Here is a 24431-nt window from a genome sequence, read left to right on the forward strand (position 1 = left end):
TCTACATTTTATGTATGGTCTCAGTGTCTTCTTGGGTCCGCGGCTGTCCCGGGACTTGAGTGCCTGAGTGGGGGTCTCCCTTCGGGGGTCTTTCAATGGATGACTTGACATGTTCTTAGATTTGGTTTGCAAGAAATTTATTGAGTATGTTCGCATTGATATTTCTAAGGGAAATTGATCTGAAGTTCTCTTTCTTTGGTCTCTGTGGGGTTTTCATATCAGCATAATTGTGGCTTCATAGAAAGAATTGGGTAGTATTCCTTCTCTTTCTATTTTGTGGAATAGTTTGAAGAGTATTGGTATTAGGTCTTCTTAGAAGGTCTAATAGAATTTTGCACTAAAATTATTTGGTCCTTGCCAGGGACTCTGGTGGAGTCAGCTTGACAAAGCGAAAGCTGGGAAGCTGGTTCATGAAGCAAAGAGTTTCAAGGAAACTCCCTTCCCGGGGGCCTGGCATTTTCTCCCTAATCTATATAAACCATAAAATTAATTTTTCCATTCCCACATTAGTCTAGTGTATAGATCCACGTGCACTCTATATAGTATTACCTTATAGTAAATGCCTTTTAAGATTGTATTCTAACATAGCTAAAGCCTTTTTCCAGTGTTCTTAGATTCCAGATAGCAGCAAGGAGCTTAACCCATTCAGTAAACAATTAAGCACTTGCCATTTTACTCAGCTGTTTACAGATAGAGACTAAAAGTCTCACTGAGATAGAAATCTTTTACTACAGGCTACTTCCATGTCAAGTATAAGTTGATATACTACCCTGATAAGGGGAAACTCTCCAGACAAGATAAGTTTTACTAGACCTAAGAATTTAGAGCTCTGTGATAGCGCATTACTCTTAAGGCCTGTCAAGAGTTAACAACCCCCTGATGCTTTTAACCTTAAAGTGTGAAATTCTTGCCTGGCATTAGGCTGATCCTAGGCAGGGCTTGTTATCCCTAATGTAAACATTTAATTAGTCCCTGTAAATTCCTTTCTGCTGTAACTGGTGAATTTCAGTGTATCTTGTCTTTTTGTGATTTGTATCCTCTGATAATTCGTTGTTATATAAGTCTGAAGCTCAACCAGTACAATACATTCAGATCCAACACCATTCTCCGTGTTCGACTGTCTGTCACTACATCTTATCTCTGCCCATCTACTCTAGAGACCCTTTCTTACGCAGGCACAGGGGACCAGAGGGCCTGTGGCAGGTCCTGGGCTTTTTTTGGGTTGTGAGACTTTTAATGACTGTTTCTATATCTTTAAGGGTTATGGGACTGTTTATTTGATCCTGATTTAATTTTGTCACCTGTTATCTGTGTATAAAATTGTCCATATTATTCTGACTTTCCATTTTTGTTGAGTATAAACGTTTGTAGTAGGATCTGGTTAATTTCTTTGACACTTAAAAAAATAACATAAGATTTTATTTAACGAATTATTTAGTATTACTTAAATAGATGATTTTTTATATACAAAACAAATCCCCTAACACAGTAGAGTTACAAAGTGCCTTGACTAGCATCAATTTGATGCTTTACAATTTCAATGTGTTTCTAACAAATTTTCAAACTCAAGCAAGATTAGATATGTCTTTATATTGAATAGCTTCTACTCTGTGTTCTTTCAAAGGTCCAATTTCAATGACTATCTTAGCCGAAAAAGCCTTCTCATTGATGTATTTGAGGGTGCCTTCATTTCCTCTGTAGCCTCCATTTAAAACTAGAACCCTTTGCCCTGGGGCCGGAATGACTGTCTCTAAATGAGTCTGGTCCAGTTTCAGCCTGTCTCCAGAGTCAGTCACCTTTACCACAGCTGTGTACATGTCAATCTCTTCCGTAATGACCCCTTTTTTTCTTGTGATATTCTCCCCAAGCTTCTTCCTTATACGTTTCACAATGATTCCCGGCTGTAACCAGGAGTCTGTCCGTGTGGTCCTTTTCTTTTCTTCTTTAATCTCTATAATTTCATCCAGGGCAGACATCTTCTTCTTCTTTGCAGGCTGGGAGGAGCTCTGTGAAGACCCTTTCCATTTCCCGGATGCTGTGCTCCTCAGCAGCTTCAGTGCACTTGGTCCCAAAGAACTTGACCTGGACTTTGTAGCTCCTGCTGAGCCACCCACTCCTTTATTCAGATTGACCATAAATTTTTCTTCCTTATTTTCTCTGCCTAATTCTGTAAAAAACAGGTGTCTCCTGCTCTTTCCCTTCCAGGCCTCTTCTCACCTGCTCCTCAATGAATTTGGCAGTTTTTTCTTCATCGTCAAGATCTTCCATCTTCTTTTTTTTCTAATTTCAGTTGCCCACAGATAGTTTCTGGGTCTCTGTCTATGTACAGATGTATCAGCCTTTTGGTGTCTCACCCACTTTACACAAGCCCTTCTGCCCAGCCACTTGGAAAAGTTGGTCAGCTTTTCCCACTGGGTAGCATTCATGTGGATGTGCTCTTGGTGGCTGATATATTCATTGTAGACAATGTTGTTGTGGGCCCTTTTAGTGCTCTGAAAAATAATGTATAAACTGCTGAGGCTTTTCTGAAGCCAGCAACTGTGGTCTTTGATGAGATTTAGACATACAGTGACACTTAAAGACATTCTCGTGGCGGCATTGCTTTTGGCACATCTGGCAGTACCGGTGAAGCTTCTGGAGCCCTTTGGACTTTACTTCTATTGGCGATGGCCTTAGGGCTAAGAAAACCGCCTTGCACAAGGCTACCCTGGGCCCGACCATGATTAATTTTTAAATTTCCTCAGTCTTTTGTTTTGTCTCCCTTTTCATTTCTGATTTTATTAATTTGGATACTGTCCCTGTACCCTCTGATTAGTCTTACTGAGGGTTTATCTTTCTTGGATAGAATTTTAAAGCAATCCCACTAAAATCAGGAACTAGACAAGGTTGTCCACTCTCACCCTATCTAGTCAATATAGCACTTGAAGTCCTAGTAAGAGCAATTACATCATAAAAGGAAGTCAAATGGATACAAATTGGAAAGTAATAAGGCAAAATATCACTATTTGCAGATGATATGATAGTATTCTTAAGTGATCCCAAAAATTCCACCAGAGAACTCCTAAATCTGATAAACAACTTCAGCAATGTGGCTGCATATAAAAATAACTCAAAAAAATCTGTAGTCTTCCTCTACTCAAAGGATAAACAACCTGAGAAAGAAATTAGGGAAACAACACCCTTCACAATAGTCACACATAGTATAAAATACCTTGGTGTGACTCTAACAAAGCAAGTGAAAGATTTTAATGACAGGAACTTCAAGTCTCTGAAGAAAGAAATTGATGAAGATCTCAGAGGATATAAAGATTTCCCAAGCACATGGTTTATCAGGATTAATATAGTGAAAATGCCATCTTGGCGAAAGTAATGTGCAGATTAATGGAATCCCCATCACAATTCCAACTCAATTCTTCATAGAGTTAAAAAGAGCAATTTGCAAATTCATCTGAAATAACAAAAAAAAAAAATCCAGGATAGCAAAAACTATGCTCAAAAATAATAGAACTTCTGGGGAAATCACCATACCTGCCCTCAAGCTATATTATAGAACAATAGTGATAAAAACTGTAAGGTTTTGGTACAGGGAAAGGAAGGTAGATCAGTGGAATAGAATTGAAGACCCAGAAATAAACCAACACACCTATGGTCACTTGATCTTTGACAAAGAATCTAAAACTATCCAGTGGAAAGAAACAGCATTTTCAATAAATGGTGCTGGCTCAACTGGCAGCTATCATTTAGAAGAATGTAAATTGATCAATTCTTATCTTCTTTTACAGAGCTCAAGTCCAATCTGATCAAGGACCACAACATAAATCCAAATACACTGAAACTAATAGAAGAGAAAGTAGGGGAAAACCACGAACACATGGACATAGTGGAAAATTTCCTGAACAGAACACCAATGGCTTATGCTCTAAGATCAACAATGGGAAAATGGACTTCATAACATTGCAAAGCTTCTGTAAGGCAAAGGACAATGTTAATAGGACAAAATGGCAACCAACAGATTGGGAAAGGGACTTTACCAACCCTACATCTGATAGAGAGCTAATATCGAATATATGCAAAGAACTCAAGACGTTAAAACACCAGAGAATCAAATAATTCTATTAACAATGGGGTACAGAGCAAAACAAACCATTCTTAACTGAGGAATATCAAATGGCCAAGAAGTACCTAAAGAAATGTTCATCATCCTTAGACTTCAGGGAAAATGCAAATCAAAACAACTGTGAGAATCAACTTTACATCAATCAGAATGGCTAAAATTAAAATCTAAGGTGACAGCAGATGCTGTTGAGGATGTGGAGTAAGAGGAAAACTCATCCATTGTTGGTGAGATTGCAAGCTGTTACAACTAATCTGGAAATGAGTCTTTCAGATACTCAGAAAATTGGACATAGTATTACCTGGTGACACAGCTATACTACTCCTGGGCATATATCCAAAAGATACTCCAACATATAACAAGAACCTATGATTCACTGTGTTCATTGCAGTCTTATTTATAGTAGCCAGAAGGTGGGCTGGAAAGAGCCCAGATGTCCTTCAATAGAGGAATGGGTACAGAAAATGTGGTACATTTATACAATGGACTATTACTCAGCTATTAAAAACAATAACTTCATGAAATTCTTAGGCAAATGGATGGAACTAAAAAATATCATCCTGAGTGAGATAACCCAATCACAAAAGAACACACAGGGTATGCAGTCACTGATAATCAGATATTAGCCAAAATTCTCAGAATGCCCAAGATACCACTCACAGACCACATGAAGGTTATGAAGAAGGAAGACTAAAGTGTGGATACATAAGTCCTTCTTAGAAGGGGGAACAAAATACTCATGGGAGAAAATATAGAGATAAAGTTTGGAGTAGAGACTAAGGGAAGTCCATCCAGAGACTGCCCCACCTGGGGATCCATCAGACACCAAACCCAGACACTATTGTGGATGCCAAGAACTGCTTGCTGACAGGAGAACGTTGGACAGAGCACAGCCCCCTATGGAGGAGTTAGGGAAAAGACTAGAGGAGTTGAAGGGGTTTGCAACCCTATAGGACAAACAACAATATCAACCAATCAGACCCCCCCTCCCTGAGCTCTCAGAGACTAAACCACCAACCAAAGAGTACATATAGAGGGACCCATGGCTCCAGCTGCATAGTTAGCAGAGGATAGTCTTGCCAGGCATCAGTGGGAGGAGAGATGCTCAGTTGTATGAAGGCTCAGTGCTCTAGTGTAGGGCAATACCAGGGCAGTGAGGTGGGAGTGAGTGGGTAGGTGGCTGGGGAAACACCCTCACAAAAGTAGAAGGAGGAGGTATGGGATTGGGATTTTTCATGCCTGGAGGGCTGGGGAAGGGGATAACATTTAAAGTGTTAATAAAGGAAATGTCCAATAAAAAAAAGAAGAAAATGAACAGGTGAGTATGGGGGATGCTCATATTAGTCTTACCAGAAACCAGATACAAATGTTAAGAATACAGACCACTCATGTCTTCTATAAACAACACAACACCCTCTATATAAAATATCCATGGAATCCCAGGTGGGAAACAGGTGTTGTTGGTACACTCTATCATAAAAATAAATCTAGGACGCCAGTAATTCTATTCACATCCAAACAAAATATGTCTCAATTGCCAAACCTCTAGATATTGGAAAAATATGAGAACTAATCAAACATGCCTCCAATGTCCTTACTTCCTTGAAATCCCCCTTCATAAATGGCACTTACTGCCATTTGACCTTTTAGTTTCAAACCCTTACCTTGACCTACCATCTCTCTCTTCTCTTTTCTTCCCTCTTTCAATAAAGACCTCTCAAAGTGTGAACTCTGCTGGCTTGGCATGATTATTCAGGAATAAACCATTTTCAGCTAACAGGGGATGCACACATAGAAGCATGCCTCAGGAGCTGGGGGAGCAGACAGACACAACACACGTGTGCACACAAACACACACACACACACACACTTTGCAGGGCACCACTGGAACTTGGGGGGGGGGCACAAAGAGTGCAATGTACCACTTGAGCTGGTGTTATATATGCTTTTCAGCACACCACTGGACAAAGGTGGGGTAACAGAGAGCACCACACCACTGGAGGTGTAGATGAACACATACATAGCACAACTAAGAGCTGGGGGAACATGCACACAAAAGCACACACACTCACACACACATTCACACACTCACACACATGCTCTTTCTCTCTCTCTCTCTCTCTCTCACACACACACACACAAACACACACACAAACACACTCACACACTCATATACTCACACACATACACAGAGCACCACTGGAAAGTGAGGAAATTATGCAAATGGAGAGGGTGGTGCATTAATTCAGGCTGAGCATTTACAGACAATTTTTCCACATTAAAGTTTTGTCTGCTCTTCCTTTGCCTGGAAGAAATATCTTAGTGTTGGGGATGAGTAGCACGCTTTTTCAATAGACACCTGCATCACACAGGGAAGCAAAGGCCTGAAGAGGGGTGAGACAGTGTTGCGGCAGGCCAGCAGCTCACATGTCTGGGTTCTAGTCTGGAAAGGCATCTTGGAATCTGGAAGAGAAGAGGGGAGGCTAGGTGGCGCAATAAAGATGGAAACAAGACAACCGCTCTGATCAGGGTTCGATTTTACTATATATGACACTCGGTTATGAAGCAGGGGAAGGGGCCCATTCCCGCCAAATCATCCTGGAGTAAAGTTGCAGGTGACCACGTGTTTGGCTCCGGAACAGCAAGGTGGCAGGCTCCAGCAGTGGGAGTGGCAGAACGAAAGGGCAGCAGGCTCCACCACATGCTCTCTTCTTGCTAACAGTGAAACCTGAGCTGAGGGGGGGAGGTTACAAGACAGCATGTAGAAATCCTCCAATCCCAACAAAACTCGTTTAAGGCATGTAACTTTACCCTAACCCACACCTGTCATTCCCTAATCCAGCAGAAACTTCCTCTTTGGATCAAGTCATTATTACAGATCAACCACCAGCTACTTTTAAGAAGCCCTAAAATTGCAGAGCAGAAAAATAATGACCAGAGAAAGGTATAGGTAAGGAGAATAGAGAGATGTTGGTGTTTAAATAAAGACAGAAAGACAGGAGAATTATGTCTGGTTTCTACTGCATCTATTGTATGTTAGTATCACTGAAGCTAATGAGAGGGCATTGGAGCTTCTCTTAGTACAGTAAAATTATGCAATTTGAAATGATAAATATAGTAATTATGCTGAGTTGATCATTCCCTATTGTATGTATATACTAAGATAGTACACAGAAGTCCACAAATATGAATATTTACTATATCTGGTTTTATTTTAAAATCTCTTCTGTATGCCAGTTTAAAATTGTGTCCATCAAGCCCAAAATTGTGGGTTTTCACAGCAGAGCAGTGGCAGTGAGGCATTCTAGTGTGGGTCCAAACTCTTCATTCTGCAGCCTCAAATCTCTTTGCTGGGAACTCCATACAAGAGCCTTTGTCAAAACTGTTCATATATTATAGATTTCTGCTCATCTGGTTATTTCATCTTCCTTTAGGGAAGAAGAAATCCTGAGGAAGATAAATTATTTTCTCTTACAAAATCCTCCTTTCTCAGTTCTCTGGATGGGTTTAGCCCTGATACTTGTCATTGGTTTTCGAGGATAAATTCTGTAACTGAGTTACAAAAATTCATAAGAGACTTCACTTAGAGGTTAGCCACACAGCACCCCTCACAGAGTTCCCAGAGAGAGCAATAGGGAGATGGTACAAGGGACTTGAATCTCACTATCATAGATTCTTACAATTATATCCAAAAAGCAACTTGACACCCTCACCACTGATACTCACATCATCTTAGAAAGAGAATAACCACAGACACAAAGGCTAGTATGTCCCATGAGTTGCTCATCACATAGTGGTGAGAACCACTACTCCCTGCTTTCCTCTAGGTGGGCATGGGTTCCCATGTTCAGGTATCACATTACCAACTCATTGTTTTCTCTGAGAGAGGAAGCAGCACACTCCACTGTAGTAAATGAGCTCCACTGTTGAGCAATAACTTGGGGAAATCTATAAAATGAGGCCCATGTTCTGACCTAAAAAGCTTGGGGAACCTTGACTTGGCTCACATTCTGTTGCCTCCAGCAGCTGAGTGTGCCCAAGCTCAAATGGATCTATGTGAAATTACTCCCCACTGAGGCCTAATCCTGTTGCCAGACTCTGAGATGACCAAGTCAAATGTCTGAGTAATAGACAACTAAGCTCCAATTGTAACCAGTAAGTCTGTCCTAGGAGAGCATGGGTTCTACTCACCTAAGAAATGGGGCAGGAAGTTGTTCTTGTTGAGCAGTGCAGGAGGAAATCATCTGGGGATCCTCACATTTGCATAAGAGACTCAGTGTGCTCTCCAAGGTCACTTTGACAAGAGAAGGTGCTCTGTGTTTCATAATTGTAATTCCTTGGATTCAAGTCAGTATAGAATCCTACCCAGGAGGCAGCACCTGGCACTATATAAGGCACTGAGCTCAAGTCCCTCTGCATCTCTGCACCTCACCAGGCTTCAGTCATGAGGATCCATTACCTTCTCTTTGCATTTCTCCTGGTGCTGCTATCTCCACTTGCAGGTGAGTCAGGGGAGTATGGTGATCCCACACTGAAATGAGAGATATCTCCCTACAGTGTGTGTGTGTGTATGTGTGTGTGTGTGTGTGTGTCTGTGTCTTTCTGTCCCTTAATCTTTGTGTGTCAGTCTGTCTCCCTCTCACTTTATGTGTGTGTGTGTGTGTGTGTGTGTGTGTGTGTGTGTATTCCTCTGTGCCTGTATCTGTCTTTCTGTCTCTATGTATGTATGCCTGTCTCTCCATGTTTATGTCTATCTGTATGTTTCTGTCTGTGTCTCTTTCTCCTTTTTCTGGTTACCCTCCTTACTGTTGCATCTTTCTTTCCTTCTTCTAAGCCTTTTAAAAAATGTGTATTGTGTGACTACTAACACAAACCAAGGAATCTTTCTTTTTCCTTTGAAGCAGCCTAAGGTAGACTCATTCTCTGCTGATCTGTAGCACTTGACTTCCATTTCCTAACTCCTTACGCTAAGCTTATCAAATGGGTGTCTTATAGGCGGCTTAAAAATAATAACATTAAGAATGTTTGATTCTTACCTGAAAAGAAAGGTATTAATTTAGAAATTTTTGCATATAAGGAGTAGAGTCTCTGCTTACTCTAGAGAACTTTTCAGAATAACCAGCCTAGCCTGTGTTTGAGAACTTCCTCTCCCTCTACCCTGATGGAGTACCTACACTTAAGCATACAGTGTCTACAAAGGTAATGAGGCTCATAGCTCATGGAAGGCTATGAAACCCAGTCTCCCAATATCTGCCTGAATTTTATTTTGTGGAAAAGATTTATATTCTTTCAAATTATGTGTATATGTATGGATTTGTGTGTGGTTGTGTGCTATGTATTACAGTACCCACAGAGGTCATAAAAGGACATCCAATCTCTCAGAGATTGGGGTTATTTGTAGGCACATATGGGCTGTGTGATATGGTACTAGGAGCTTATCTTAGTTGTTCTGCAGGAGAGGTACGCACTCCTAACTGCTGAGCCATCTTTCCAGGGTCCAAGCTGTGTTTCATACTTAACATTAGACAAACAGAATAATAGGGTTAGACACCTCAAGAGAGGGAGCTAAAACAAGTAATGAGCCAGAGAGGAATTGATGAACACATCTTAGGCCAACCTCTGGCCTCTATATGTGTGTGCACACATGCACATTCATGTGCACAGTCACACTCAGTATCTGTTTCAGATACTAGAACAAAGGACTTGTATGTGGAAAAGCAAAGGCAGGGCTGCTGAGACTCACACAGAATCTTTTCTGAGCTCCTGCCTGCTGGACCTGAAAACTCCAGTCAGTCAGGGGTGGGGCAGACCCTTCAACATTTGGCTCCTAGGAAAACCAGCACCCCCTCTACACTGCAACAGTGTCTGTCTCTATCAAGAATTGGATTCAGCCCTGCTAAAACTGGCATCCCTGTTTGGGGGGAAAAGCCTGCTGGGATCTACTCATCTTAAGAACACATTGGTATGTATTTCTGACCTGGCAATTTCAATTCTTTTATTTATTTATTTATTTATTTATTTATTTATTTATTTATTTATTGGTTTTCAAGAAAAATTTATTCCCATAAATTAATTAATGTAACAGTGGGCATTTAGACTCACAAACTATCAAACAGAAAAGGAACTGTAGGGTATCATGTATACTAGCATTACCAAAATGGACACATGTCAATGAACTATTAGCCATGATAATACAGGAACACTTGGGACAGCAACTTACTGGCCCAGATCCTAGGTCAAGGGGGTCTCTTGTTGAGAATTAAAATCCAACCAACACCAGACAGTCTTATAAAGACAGAATGAACCTCAGATTTTAGCATGCTGGGCTGGATGGTGGCTAAATGAGGGCCCCAGCTTCACAACCAAGATATCTTTTGCTGGTCAAAGTGTGGCTAAATTGGAATATTAATTGTGATTTGAACAAAATTTACCTCATCTTCCTAGCCAGTTCTATATAGTTCAGTCCAGGAAAGTAGCCCTCTCCTGACAGGAATGCAGGTGAGGACAGTCCATACCACTGGCCAATTATTTATATTTTAGATACAGCCACCCACAATGTGGTCATTAAAAAGACCCTTTACATGATACCAGGGGAAAAGCTATAGAAACAAACCAAGGATATTAAAGAAAGCACCAACTGCATACTCCCCCCCCCCCCAAACCAGGTACCAGGAAGAAAGTATCTGTACTGGCTAGTTCTGTGTCAACTTGACACAGCTGGGGTTATCACAGAGAAAGCAGCTTCAGTTGAGGAAATGCCTCCATGAGATCCAACTCTAAGGCATTTTCTCAATTAGTGATCAAGGGGGAAAGGCCCCTTGTGGGTGGGACCATCTCTGGGCTGGTAGTCTTGGGTTCTATAAAAGAGCAGGCTGAGCAAGCCAGGGGAGGCAATCCAGTAAAGAACATCCCTCCATGGCCTCTGCATTGGCTCCTACTTTCTGACCTGCTTGAGTTACAGTCCTGACTTCCTTGGTGATGAACAGCAGTATGGAGGTGTAAGCCGAATAAACCCTTTCCACCCCAACTTGCTTCTTGGTCATGATGTTTGTGCAGGAATAGAAACCCTGACTAAGACAGTATCACAACCTAAAAGTTGGTCTTGCACAGATCTTAATGCATATGGCACAGAGGAGACAGAGCCCCAGTCTGGGGAGATGGAGGGCTGTGTCCACTTGGTTGCACTGCAGCCCTGGACCTGCTGCCACAGCCCTGCAGACTTGCTGCTGCTCTTAGCCTGGTGGGCAGAGGACACACCCAGGGGAAGGATGCCCAGAGGGTGGAATCTAGAACTGACGTCAGGCTGGCTCTGGAGCCCTCACAGAAGACCCTTTCAGGCAAAATTTTGGGAAAAAAAAAAGAAGTCATGATTTTCACAGCTCTTGGAGGAGCAGAAAGTTTAGGATTCACAGCACGAGTTTCTGAGCTCTTCAGACTCGAGTAAGGCAAAAAAAAAGCTTCATCTCTTCCCACTGCACCTCTCTCAGTCAGCTTTTACAGTAAGGGCAGCAGGAAGACAGACATAATCTGCTTTAACAGGTGATGAGGTACATCTAGATGGATGGAGAGGCGGGATGGGACAGAGGGGAGGATAAAAAGACAGACACTAGTGAGGAAGGAGGCTGCTCTGTCGAGAGACTGAGAGGTGGCCAAGGAAATGACTGAAATCTGGCTGGATCTGAAATTTCTCTTCTTTCCCCATAATCATGAAAACACTAAACTTTTGGAGGTGTGCTACCGCTAGGTATGTTGTGCTTAATGGCAGCTTCTCATCACATAAGTGGGAAGTCCCCAATCCTCAGAAATTCTACCAATTCCCTTTACAGAACCAATCTATAGGTTTGGCATGTGACATGCCGGCAGCCAACACCTCCAGTCATGGTCAAAGACCACGGTTCCGAAGACACTAAGGTGTCTCGGAGGCTGGCTGACCACTGTGAAACATGATGGTAAGACAGGTGTGGCTGAGTCTCTTAGTTCTGAGCTGGAGGGCAGACCAAGATGGCAGATTTCCTCTTCCAATTTCCAAGACAAGTCTTGTGCTCTGAGATGCTAAGAGTCCAGACCAGTGTTTCCAGCCTCTTACATGCCACACTAGTCATGGACAAATTCTAAAAATGTCTGTATGCTGGTGGTACCCCAGCTGTGGATGCCTCACCTTTTTGTCTTCTGGGTAATCTGATGCCCCAGTAACCATGGTGGTTAAACTGATGAAAGGCTGTTTGCTGCCCACCAGCTTGCAAGCTGTCTAATGTACAGTGTCTTAGATGTACTTGTAGAAGGGCAAATGTATAACTCATTTCAGTCCCTGAAGTAACAACACAGAGTTCAGAGGAACTGAGTAACTAAAACTCCTGCCCCAACGAGGGAGAGATATTCAGGTGAACACAGGTCACATTTGTATGGTCTGGGCATCATGTGTAAATCAGGATCTGCATACACTGCTGAAGACCATCGTGAGAACTAACCTGTTCTCTTCTGTGATAGAGCTGTGACCTTCAAGTCTCCATACACCAGCAGGTGTGTGTTAACTTATTTAAGCAGCTGAGGAGGTAAAGGACATGATACGTTTCCCCATACTTATGTCCAGTTTACTGTTTCAGGGTGGCCCAGACCACCAACCCACAAAGGAAAGGCACATAAAGACCCTGAACTGGTGCCCCTTCTCCTTAGCCACTGACAAATGGGGAATGAAAGAATCCTAGAAGCGTTGGCCGACATTCCAGGACAGCACTGCTCACTCTTCTCGACAGACGGACAGAGAAATATCCCTGGACCAAGCCAGGAGAATGGGAAGAAATGAGCATTGTTCATCTTAGCCATCAGCCAAGCAGTTTGAACTTCTGAACTCTGAGTGGTAGGTGTGAAGAATGAATGGGAGAGAGGGTGGGATGAGAACACACAGGAGAGGAAGGAGCATAGCGAGAACACTGGGAGGGTGAGCTCTGAGGGCCTGCTGCTCAGACGACGGCAGCCTACCGCCTGCAGACTCCTCTGGACACAAACCTAGAAACTGTGCTACTTGTAGCATGCAAACCTTTCCAGTAGGTTTGACGAGGGAGCAGAGTCCAAGAGGCACTCTCAGAGAGCACTGGCTCTGGCCCTTGACAGAACCAGGCACTCTAGCAGCTGAAAACACTATTGGTCAGCCTCTGACACCACTGCTAACTTCATCGTATACCAACATTTCAGAGAAAACCACATTCCACCTTAACAGTTTTTAAGTGATTATGAGAGAAATCGGCTTTTATGCACGTCACTAAACGAATATGTGTATTCAGTGGGCAGGACTGAGAAGGAGGTGGAAAAGTGTTTCCTCTTGTGAACTACATGAAAAGCTGGGGGTGGGCGAGGGCTGCCTGAAACACATGGTTGGGAACACTGCCCCCCCCCCATGTGCTGATCAATGCCTGTCACATATTCTCCTAAGACATATATTGTCTTTCTCCTTAATGTCTTACAAAATGGCTTAAAATCACATTTAGAGACCCCAAACATGCAGCAATAATACAAAAACAAAAGAAGAAGAAAAATGAAAATAATCAACACCATAACATTAAAAAGTGCAACTTACACTGGGGCCTGGACAGCTCCTCTGGCACTAGTGACCCACAGTCACAGATGGGAGAAAAGATGGGGAAAAACCACAAACACACACAAACACACATTCTCTCAGGATAAAGGTCCTGGGCAGACAGAATCAAAGTCAGGAAACACAGCAGTTCATCTTTCTCAGTCACCATAACAAGCTGGTGAGAACACACAGGCCAGGCAGCCAGGTCCTCCCCAGGCCAGGTTTCTAAGTCATCTTGGGCAAGCAGCACCATGAATGGAGAGGAGCTTTCGTGTGGATGCACAGACAATGAGGCCTTAGATTCCTAGTGTTGCTTAAGATGTGTGGCTTTTCCACCTGTGATGGGAGACGGGAAGGAGGTGGCCTGGTCACTCGGGACCATTCCCAAGCGAAAGGGAGCATTCCTGAGGCTCTAGACTCAGCAGTAGAATTAGAGGGCCCTTCTTCACCAGCTTCCAAAAAGGCTGCACCTTGAAATAAGTAAAAATCCATGGGCTGGGCATTGTGAGTGGTTTGGGCACAGGGCTACACTCAGGGAACCTCTTCCAGGGACGTCTGCAAAAGTTCAAAATGGAGACCCCGAACTGTTCTCAGCAGCTGGCTGATGCTCCTGCTCCTCCTCCTTGGCAAAGAACGTCTCCAGTTCCATCAGCTTCTGAATCAGAAGAGCGTCCAGCTGCTGAGTCTGCAGAGCCGCCTTCTGGGCCCTGGTGAAGCTGCCAGCCAGCTTCACCTTACCTCGAGCTCGTCTCTTTCGAGGGACGGTAAAATCCTGGAATTCCAGAACACGCTTCCTTTTCTGCTGGCTGATAGAGACAAGGGTTCCCTTTTCGTTCTTTCGGTTCCTCAAAGATGGTCTCTAAACACCTGCTCGCAGGAGGAGACTTGTAATTCTTATTTGTATAGATTTCCTCTAAACTAAACTCCTTCTTCTTTAACCTTTTGGGCCGAGGCAGGCCCATTGGGCTAAGGTTGGGATCTGGTTTAGGAATAGTTTTCCAGATGTGGATCTGTGAGACTTTCTTTGGTCTCTTCTCTGGCTCAGCCTCTTTCTGCTGTGCAGGGCTGCTCTGTAGTCGGGGGCAGGCTGCTAACACACCATCCAACTCGTCACACCAGGAGCCCAGAGCCCAGAGGCAGAGAGCAGCAGCGTGCTGACAGCACTTCTGTTACCAAGCAAGACTTTGGCACCAAAGCAGGAAACACAGGCTCTAGCCTCAGGTGACTGCTGTTGGTGTTGTGGACAGCGCCCATGCCTGGAAGAGGCACTTTTAGTATGGTGGTGTGGCTACTCGCTACTCCCCTGCTGCTTGCTATGAGTGGAATGAAGAGATGGCAATTTGAAGGTACAAGAGGGCCCATGCTGACTCCAAAGGGATAACACTCAAGGCCCACCGAAGAGAACAGAAGACCTTATCTGCAATAGAGGCTGGAGACTTTAACCCTTTTAGGCCCTGTGTAAACTGGGTCAGGAAGAGCCTCTGCATGATAGGCATATTACTGGAGAAGTTCCTTTTTTTTTTTTTTTTTTTTTTTTTTTTTGTCCAGATTCAGTAACATTCAGGTGAACAAAGTGCTAGAAGTGTGTGAACGCCAAGGCCAGAGCGGTCTGCCCTGGTCTGAACTATGGCAGTGCCTCCCTAATCTTGGAGAGGAGCCTGAGTGTGTGTGTGTCTGACTACTGAGGCCAGTGTCTTCTCTGAATGTGGCCATCCCAGGGCAACCGTGGGACAAGAAAAAAGAGAAGGTCCACTTGGGAGCTGGAGCTGAGCACTGGAAGGCCTCTGTTAAGGCAAACCTCGATGGAGCGCAGTGCTCAGGAAAAGTCCTGGAGGACTCAGCCATGCAGGGGGACACTGATTTCACATGAAAGGAAATCGGGACGTTTTCCGTACCAAACAGCAGTGACTGTATCTTGTTGCTCAAATCTATGGAGCTCATTTTAACAGCTTCAAGAGAATAAAGTGCCAAGGGCCTACTGTTAAACCCTCTATTCCACCCAGTAGCTGCCAAATATGGGTCCAGCTGCATTGCATTATGTGAAAATCCATCTAGGAGCTTTTTATATCCGAGGCGCTTGTAGTTTTTAGCCAATGGAACAAGGGAAGAGGAATACCGCCTATCTGAGTTTCTGGGGCTTTGTTGCCATTGTCAGTCTGGAGGCAAGGACAGACAGCTTGTTTAGTAAGGCTGATTCTATACTCAAGCTCCTCAAGGAATGGCACAGAGTAGCCTTCAGCTTTGGTATGTGGCCACGCAAGCTCTCGCTAGCTACAGTTTCAGATTCCAATGGCTTGGCAGGCACGGTACATGGGCTGAGAAGTCTGTGTGCTTTTGTGGGGACTGGGTTAGAGAAAGTCTTTCCACAATCAGAGTTTCTCACTTTACTTATTTTTCTGCACACAGTGACCGGCTCCTGACAGGAAATTCTCTTACACATCCGATGCAGCTGCTTCTTTAAAGGAAGCAATCTTTGCTGATATGACAGAGTCACAAAGGCACCATGTATTCAGTCACCCCAGCAAAGGTGGGGTCATGTTCTTTCCAGGAGGCACCAGGAAGGCAAGTACCTGTGCATAACTCAGTGTCTTTCTTTAATGAGTGACATAAGCTTTCTTCTTTTGGGTATTTCAACCTCTGAAGCTGTTCTTAGGGTGATTGCTCCCATCAGGATGGACTCATCTTGGTCAGCCACAGGTTGCTTATCCTGCATCTCATCTGACAATGTGCCTGACAAGTGTTGTTACAGCAGTACATGTGTGCCTTTTTGATATGTGCAAGCTTCCTTTGGCAAGGCAGAGTCCACACCTCCCTGGTTTTGTGGGGCTTCAGTAACATTTTGCACTCTCTGGCATTTCAAGTGGGTCTGGGAATTACCACCATGACCTTCTCTGGTGATAGTCTCCTCAGATGCTTCTCCAGCAGGTATGTGACCCAGTAGTCCCATCTGATGTTTTTCAGTTTCTTCTTTATTCATTCTAATTGCTGTTTCCATTGTCATAAGCAAATGTTTATCAATGGAATTCTTATGAGAGTGACAATTTTGCAAACCTTTTTGTTGACACGGATGTATGTGCTCTCTCCTTCACTAGGGTTATGTAAATCCATCGGTGTTCCTGCCTTCATGTCAGAAAGGACTGTGCAATCCTTGACATTTTCACAAAGCATTTCATCATCTTTGGGTTTAAAGTGATGTTTTGAGTTAGGCATTTCATCATAAACACCAGCTGTTGAATGTTCCCGAGAAGACAGAAAAGAGTGCACCATCTTGATAGAGTCTTGGCACCCGGGAGACACTGAGTCTTTTAAGGATAATCCAAAGGTTTTCTTCTTGCCAAACTCAGAATTTGCTTCAAGTCTCAGCCCTTCTATCATGGATCCTCCTTTACCTTGATGCTCACAATGAATGGAATTTAAAGATACACCTGCTCTATCCAGTGCTCTTATATTTGGTTCATGATCTACAACAGATTTTACTTCATGATCAATGGCAGAGTCTGGACAGTCTTCCATTTCATAGTCTTTTAGAGAGTTGCATACTTTTTCTTCACATGACTTTTGTATTTCAGGAGAGTCTACTGAAGAAGCAGCAGCAAGTTCTGTACAAGTTCTGTACCTTTAAATCCAACATTCAGTTCTCCTTGAAGCAATGAGATACTTCTTATAGCCTCGTGGTATGCCAGTGTATCTTGCCTTGTACCATGACCAGACAGACTAGATGCTTCCACACCCAGCACTCCCTCTGGAGGCTCATCTGTGCAGTCTGGACATATGACATCTAGCATACTGTGTGTGAACTCTTCAGAACTAGGAATATCTGTAAAGGCTCTTTTGGGATCTTTTAGCTTTAAACCACAAGACAGAGGGACTTTACTGCCTGAGCTGACTGTCAGATCCTTCTGCCTGTGGCTGACCTCAGGGACCGTCTCTCCAGAGTCACCATTTAGTCCTTCCCTGGCTGGTTTACCTTCACATCTGCACTTGTCTAGACTATTTTGGTTACTCTGACAGTCTGAGACTTCATCTGCTTTCTGGTGAAGATTTTCAGCTGCTTGGTATATGGTTCTAAAATGAGATGAAAATACACTCAGAGGCTGGTCCACTAATGTTTCAGGACTTGGAATGTTTGCAGATTGCTTTAGTTCTTGGGTGTCATAAGCTGAGATGCTGTGGTTATAAATCTCAGTGTCTGTGTTGATCTTGTTTCTTTCCAAGCAGTCCTTCATCACCAGTTTCCATGTGAGTGGCTGTGTTCAGAGAAGCACTATGTGTCACAGCTGCTGTCACTGCACTTCTGACCTTGCCTCCTAGAAAGCTGCTTTGCATTTCTCTCCCAGCAGGTTCACTCTCCAAGAGGGTGCTCTCTTCTACAAAACCTTCTAGTCTTTGGGAACAGTGATTACCATCCTGAGATTTATTTCCACATTTGATTTTACAGTTGCTAACTTTCAGAGAATCTGTTCTTGGTTCACAGGCAGCACAAGTAGAACACATGTTCTTTTCAGATGCATCTCGTGTTATGCAGTGACAACTGAAGATATCCTGAGACTGAACGTTTTGACACTCTGTGACAAAGGAAGAGGCAGCTGCTCCTCTCACACTTGAGAATAACGTGGAATGTACAGCAGTCATTTCTTTTTACCCTTCTGAGCTTCTTGTTTTGTTGTTTAAGGTTTGTATGAATGAAGAGGCACCACAGGCTCTGTCACCTTGTGGAGACATGACTTAATTTTTGTCTCAGCAGGAATGGTTTGAGTATCAGTGGTAACATTTACTCCATTCTCCAGAGAATGATGGCTCTCTTGAACATCTCTGCATGTTGCTGAAGGCATTTCTCTGTTTATACTTAGAGAGTCAGTTGTCACATGGTCTTGAGAACTAAGAGACACTTGTTGATGTGAAACACATTCATGCTCTATTTTGTGTACAACCAGGGCGCGGTTAGGAGAATGTTCACTCATCTCACAGGTGGTGATGGGTTCATCAAAATGTGAGATGCTGTCACATGAGGTCTGAACGGGTTTTCCTGGAGATGATGGTAATTTTACAGTACATTTCTCGGGTTTTGATATTTCATTATGTTCAGAACTTCCTGGGTCTTCTGACATCAAACTCTGAGGAGGATTTCTTTCAAACAGAAAGTCATTGCACAATGCTGTACTTGGCAGAGAGTCACCCAGACTCCTCTGGATGCTGACTACAGACTTAGTAGCATCTTTACTGTAAATCTTCCCATTTAATGCACTGGACTTTACAGTTGTTTGTTCAGGCTCTCCAATATGCACCAACAAGGAAAAGTTGCTTTCCTCAGAGCATTTCTCAGGATGAGTCACATCAACAGTTTTTCTATGGTCCTCAGAGTTTATCAAATTACCATGAAGGTTTAAAGTAGTTTTCACATCATTTTTTTAAAAGCATAATTTCTGTGGCTTCAGTAGAAGAATTTAGCCTGGAAGTACAGCTGTCTGTACAGGGACAACCAACTTGATTGTGACAGTTGCTGTGGTTACTCGATTCCACAGCCCTTTCTTCTCCACAAGTGAAGTCCTCCATTTGATCAACCTTCTGGGTTTTTCCAGCACATGCCTTTATCAATCCACTGCATTCGAAACCACATTTTTCTAAGGATTTTGGACCAGACAAAAATTATATGAGATATAAAATTTTAGAATTTTCTTCCGAGGGCTTTATAGTATCTATGCTTCCTTTAGGGATGGAGCTATCATGTGCAGAATTGTGCTTTTCCTTGCAGTGAGAAAACACTGAGACTCTGCTGGTGATTGTCATCTTCTTCACAGACAGGGTATAAGTCACATGACTCTTCTTTCCCTTTGCTCATTTTGGAAACAGTACAGTTCCCTTGTCTCTCTTCTGTGAGTTCTGGCAGAGTTGCAGTTGTATTGTGTACATTTCCTCTGTTCTTTTGTGGATCTCCAGGGAGGTCTGCACATACAGATCCATTGCTAGATTGTCTCAGGAGGAGATCTTCTCTGGAGTCTGAACTTGAAGCAGATGCATACAAAGCTATAGTCATCCTGCCTCAGCTTCTTGAGTGGTGGGACTGCGGGTGTGTGTCAGCATGCAGCTCCTATAAGTGCCTTCTGACAGGGGCAGATCTTTTCTTTAGTAGCTGTGGAATGTTGGCACCGGTCTTCCTTTGCTCTCTCACCTGGGTCTCTGAAAACTTGTGTCTGGTCTCCTTGATCTCTGGAGACCTTTGGCTCCATGCTCTTGGGTCTCTCTTCCCTATCCAAGATCTCATAAGCCATAGGATCTCTTGTAGGATCCACTAGTCCGCACCACCCATTCTTGCCCCGACAATCCAAGGTCTCAGAGCTTTCTTCTCGACAACCTTCTGCATGAGTCCTCTGCAACCCCAGGGGTGAGGCCCTGCCATGACTTAGAGGAGAGCGTGAGGCTCCAGGCTTTACATCTGCAATCTTACTTGGCTCCTGCTCCGCATGAAGCTCTTTGGAGACACATACTGAGAGTTCCGAGTACAAATCCTGTACCACAGCAGACATGGAGGAATCAAGTGGAACTGGCTGGGTCTCTACTCTAGATAACAGCATTAGGGCAGATGGAGATTATGGTGTCAAGTCTTTTGCATCAGTGGTTTACCATTTAATCCCAGCACTCAGGAGGCAGAGGCAGATGGATCTCCAAGACTGATGCCAGCCTGGTCTACAGAGAGAATTACAGGACAGCCAGGGTCACACAGCAAAACCTTGTCTTGAGAAAAGGGCTTTCTTTTCCAAAGATTCAGATTCTGCAGCCAGTCCCTCCATAAGGGACATTCAGACACTGTATCCAATTCTTCCATGAGGGAATTTGTAGAAGAGGCCTCTTCTCTGTCACTTTTGGAAAAGTTGAGAATTTCCTTTACTTGGAAGATGCTGACCAAAGTGGGAGTCGCTCCTTTGAATAAAGAATTCCCCTTGGCACCATAAGCGGGTCTCCCTTTGCTGACAAATCGACCAGCGCCCGAGGAAAGGCATATAGCAACAAGGGGTGTTGTCCTCTCCAAGGAGAGAAGTTGGGGGTCCCCTGCAGATGAACATTGAACAGGAGCCTCCTTCCCTTGGAACCAGGACTCTGAGAAGCTTTTTTCTCCCAGGGACATAGAGCCTGATCTCCTGGATGTCTGTGGGTGTTTGTCACTAACAGCGCTGCTTCAGTGCCCTTCAGCTCCCTGAAAGGTCTGTGGCCTCCTCTGCAGCCGGTGCTCTTCCCATTTTGACGTCGGCTGCCTCCATCCCCGCTGTCCCCCGCTGCCAACTCTACCAAATCTTCGGGACCCGAGGCCCGGCACTTTCAATTCTAATGTGTGTTTTTTTCTTACTTATCTTTCATCTTTTAGCCAAAAAAATCAATAGTCAATTAAGTTGCTGGATGAAATGAGGCATATGCCAGTATAGGTGCTTTGGTAATACTCATAAGATTGACAGTTGTGGAGCTCCTTTCCTCAAATGCTGCAAGAGATAATATAGAAGAAGACAAACATCCTATGAACCAAAGAAACACCAGAATTTGTTCCTCCATGAAGATGGACAGAACTTAAACAAAATTAAAGTTCTTTGCTTAAATGCAAACACCTGTTGCCTAAGAGCTGCGTGAGCTCGAAGTTTGTTTTCTCATGGGCTGAATTCTAAAATCCCTGTAGAAATCAATCAGTGACATAAGCAGGGCTCTCTTATGCTTCCAGACTTTATGGCTATCTGTTTCTGCCTCTTATGTGCTGGGTGATTCCCTGTAGCCAGCACACACAGCCACCCTGCCTGCCTTCTGCATCCCTCTGCCTCCTTAACCTCTTTGCTTTGTCCATCAAATCCCAATGCATGCAAAGAATGTGACCCCAGCTTCCCTTTAGCTTATTCGTCTTAGTCATTTATTTAGTCATCATTTAGTATGGGTGTGGTTAAGACTTTAGTGCACACTTTGGCTATGAGAACTTTTGGGTGTAGGTTACATAGTTTCTTATTCATTTATGTACTGGACACTGATGGGAAATATTGCATCATGTTATTTTAAATTGAATGGCCAAGGTGAGTCAGTGGGGAACTTTCTTACATGTAGACATAAGACACAAGGAACTTATGGAAAACAAGATACTGTTGAAAGCAATGAGAATGAATAGCAGGGTGAAGACCAAAAAGAGGCTATAGTGAGTAAGGGAAAGAGATCAGAGTCTGTCTTAAGCTTGACATTTCCACTGGCAGACCAAGTTTTCACTTTCACATGGCTTCTTGCTTTTGCCTCTTGAAATCATATATAATATGGCAGTGAAGGAAAGCAAGGAGCCCAAACAAGTTTGTCATTTACAAGACTCTCTACTACAAGGTTGTTGTGGAGGTCACTAGGGACTGTGGTTCATGAGGGATGTGAAGGAGGAAGATATTTCCTTCAGTCATCCTGGATTCTTTGGCCCTGACCATGGGGATTGAAGTGAGTCAGGACAACTAGCAGGAGCAAGTTTTAAGAGTATAGGGTCTATCCCCCAAGAGGACCCCAGGTGGAACTGGAACATCTCAACAAAGGGTATAGAAGAAGACCAGAAAGGGGGATCAGAGGTCAGCCTTTTGGGGGCATCAAGATGAGAGTGAAACACATAGAGGATACTAATTGGTTTAGTGAGTCTTTTGGGCATGTTCTGCTCATTGCTTTTGGGGGCATGGATGTTTCTAGAGTTAGGCTTGGTGGGTCAGAGTCCAAGACCACTTTTAGGCAAACACAGTTGTTTCCAATTTAAAAAAAAAATCTTCACAAGAAAGTGGCGTGTTTGGAGAAATTCTGATTTATAGGAGAGAAGAAAGAGGCACTCTCTTCAGGGGTATATTATAGATAAAAAAATGAGAGAAGATGCCAGAGTCCCATGGTGAGAAAGAATGTTCCTTTCCTCAGCTAATTTCTTCTCTTCCATGCCTTGATCAGCAGAGAGTTTCATATACTCTCTCTAGAGGTTCACAGGATCCTGTCACACACAGCAGTCTACTATTGTAGGATATGACAGAGAGATAGAGACTGCACCACAATGGGTGTCAGGGATCAGGAGGAAGCTGCTCAAGGAAAAGTGTAGATGTCCTGGGTGCTGAAGAGACACGGTCAAGGATGGGGAGTACTGGGAGCAAAGCAGGTTGAGCACAAATGCATGTGGGGACTTTTCAGAAACAATAGAGATGTGCCCACATTCATCATTAGGATTTTTAGCTGTGTGACTGGGAGTGAACACTGGTCCCAGAAGACTGGAGAATGTAGATTCACTCTTGTAACAGAACTTAATGAAACAATACTTGGAAAATGCTTAGATCAAAACACAGTATAAGTGACTCAAAACCACAGATATATTTGATTGCCATCACTGTTAGGAAGACCAATATGTGTTGGTCATTTTTGTACTCATGTGGTAAATAGATGGGTTAGCATGTTAGGTCCATGTGGGTGTAGACAAAGGAAGAATTATGTTGACTATTGTCTTGCTCCCATTTCATGACCCCCCCCCCCAACTTTTAACCTAAAGCTGGTTTTAGCTTAAATCATCTGAGTTGACAGGAAATTTAGCATGTGCCTAAAGGTGGGGCAAATTGTGCAAAAGGGTAGGCAAATATCTCTCCTTATCTGAGGCCAGAGTCTTTAAGTGGTTGGAAAGGAAAAGTCTGTTAACTTTCCCCAAAACATGGCTATCATTTGGAACTCAGGCCTATTGGATCCAGCATGGACAGTCCCAACTTCAGCTTCTCCTGAACAGTGTGTTGGGGGGGGGGGGGTCCAGGTAAAGTGATTTGGGTTTCATTTTTAAGGACTCTCTCTGTAGTATATGTGCTTCTACATTCTGCATACAAGATATTGCATTTCCAAATGTCAAAGCAGTTCAATCTTCCATCAAGAGATGGCTTATGGAAGCTTCCCTTGCCTCCAAAGTAGGCCATTGCAGTTGTCTCAACTAAGAAGGTAATCTTGCTGAAGAACCTCTGATGTCATAAAGGATGGGAGTCTGACATGTGGTTCTCTGGCTGCCACAATCCATGCCAGGTGTTGTGAGCCTTTAAACACAAGATACAAGTCCTAATCATTTTGAAATCACTATGTTTGAGAGCCCATAAGGGAAAGAAGAGGGCTGTCCCCACCAGCTTCTCAAGCCCTCTCAGCTCAGCAAATATGCATGAGTTTTGAGAAGACTCTAGGCCCAGCTTCAATCTGCCAATTCATGAACATCCTTCCTACCAGACACCTAGTCAAGCTCAGTATAGCCCAAGGACCATGAGAGGTGTTTAAGTGAACTAAGTTTGAGGGTGGTTTTATCTTTTGTAAAAATCTTCCATTACAAGCTTATACAATGGGGCTAAGACTGCAGGAGTTTCCTTCTGGCCTGTGACTGATAAAACTTAGCTTGTGTGACCAGTGTTTATTGCAGAGGACAGGGCAAACTTAGACGTAAAAGCGGTATGGTTACAACTCCAAGATTGGTGTTTCTTGACTCTGATTACACTGATTCTTTATTCCTGGGGCCTGTCAAGCATGGGCTATTTGTGGAACTCAAAAGGGCTATTTTGATTATCCTAATATTTTCTATTTTCCTGTGGTTTGTAGACTGTTTAGTCTTCTTGAAAAGTATCAATCTAAAAAACAAACAAACAAACAAACAACAACAAACAAACAAAAGAAACAACAACAAAACTGAGCCTGAAGACACACTAGAAAGATGTAGTTCATGGAAATCACTGAGAGGAGCTTGGCTCTTTGGCC

General features: G+C 43.4%; 3 pseudogenes across 1 annotated transcript; 1 reads left to right on the top strand and 2 right to left on the bottom strand.

Moving 5' to 3' along the window:
* Gm20945 (predicted gene, 20945) lies at nucleotides 1392-2718 on the bottom strand (annotated as a pseudogene).
* On the top strand, nucleotides 8559-21173 carry Gm21944 (predicted gene, 21944; annotated as a pseudogene). The gene is made up of 2 exons (NR_002880.1): nucleotides 8559-8612; nucleotides 21036-21173. The product of NR_002880.1 is annotated as a predicted gene, 21944 (transcript).
* On the bottom strand, nucleotides 11190-20543 carry Gm20796 (predicted gene, 20796; annotated as a pseudogene).
* Nucleotides 21174-24431: the final 3258 nt, after the last annotated feature.

The sequence above is a fragment of the Mus musculus genome, chromosome 8, assembly GCF_000001635.26.
Source record: "Mus musculus strain C57BL/6J chromosome 8, GRCm38.p6 C57BL/6J".
NCBI classification, from domain to species: domain Eukaryota; kingdom Metazoa; phylum Chordata; class Mammalia; order Rodentia; family Muridae; genus Mus; species Mus musculus.